The sequence below is a fragment of the Ixodes scapularis genome, unplaced genomic scaffold (genome assembly GCF_016920785.2).
Source record: "Ixodes scapularis isolate PalLabHiFi unplaced genomic scaffold, ASM1692078v2 PGA_scaffold2__306_contigs__length_199485367, whole genome shotgun sequence".
Taxonomy (NCBI): Eukaryota; Metazoa; Arthropoda; class Arachnida; order Ixodida; family Ixodidae; genus Ixodes; species Ixodes scapularis.
This window is the reverse complement of record NW_024609857.1, coordinates 3,189,583-3,190,943: the sequence shown is the minus strand read 5'-3', so window position 1 is coordinate 3,190,943 and position 1,361 is coordinate 3,189,583.

The following is a 1,361-nucleotide window of genomic DNA, read 5'->3' as shown; positions in this document are numbered from 1 at the left end:
GCAGATAAAACAATCGTACGCATCATCCTTCCGAATGATGCGTACGATTGTTTTATTTATGCGATTTGCGCGAACACTTCTTGGCTCTGAGCTCTTATAATTTGAGGTTAGCGTCGTAATGCGTTTACAATCGTCGTAGAAAGCATATTTGACGAGTGTCAATAATCCTTGAGTTAGGCATGCACCTCGGGACGCCTCTAAATTTCCGAAAAGTGGTTTCGTCAATTATGTCATAGCATAAAAAAAACGACGAGGAGCCCGGCTCAGAGGCGAGGGGGGGGGGGGGGGGGGGGTTTAACGACAACCTTGGCTATTCACCGCCCAACCATTCTTTTTCTTGCAGCGTGCACGCTCGTTGCCGCCTCTATTGACCAACGCGGGGTTTCGGCTAGCGCCCCGATTTCAGTGTGTCAGGCAAAGTTCATCGATGCGTCTGCTTCGGCCCAGGCCGCGGGGAGTGGAAGGAAGCGAGGAAGGCCCCCCTCGCGTATCGGACAGCTGGCGAACCCCGCAAGGAGCCGACGGGGCTTCGAAGAATGGCGGGCGGCAGATGTCCTCCGGAGCTGCACGGGGTTTCCGCGGGGAACCCCCCCGGAAACACGGTCGGGGCGGTGGGGGTCGGGGATCCGAGCCCCACACGCGCCGACCGGGAAAGAGGGACGGCGAGTTTCGGCGCACCTCCGGAGGTACGGGCTGCGGCATTTTGTGATTCAGCCTCCGAGACGGGGAGTCTGAGAAGCGAGCGCCCTGGGCCAATATCAGCTAAGAAACGAGGTCTGCGCAAGACGCCATCGTTAGCGACGAGAGACGCCGCAAAGCGGTAGACGCGTCTGTCTTGGCGCCTGCTAGCGTCGCACCCGGTGTAAAAGACGGCGCGAGACGCGCTGACGGCCATGCTGACGCAGGGGCACTGTGTACTAGTGATGACGTTTGAGGGGGTAGGGGCCTTGTCTTCTAGGTGGCCCCGGCCGGACGAAAGGAGAAAAACCATGGCTGCGACGGCAGGTTGACAAAAGGTCGAGTCTGCCCGCTCTCACCTATCGGCCCGAGCAAAAGTGCGCCCGATACTTTCCTTTCTTGCGACCCTTCCGCTTATAAACAACGACAGCGAGGGGGAAAAGGAAATGAATTTCGCAGAATTTGCGTACAAAACTCATGGTGATACTTGGCACGCTCCGGCAAAGGAAGGAGGATTAACAGACGTCTCGCAAAATCGAAGCGATCGGCGTATAGTGTCGCACAAAGCTTCTTGGGAACTCCCATGTCCACTCTTTGCTAATCTCAAATCACATTTTGTCACTACCGAATACGGTGCATGAATTTTCGAACGTGTGACTTTTCTTAAATTTATAATAGTGTAC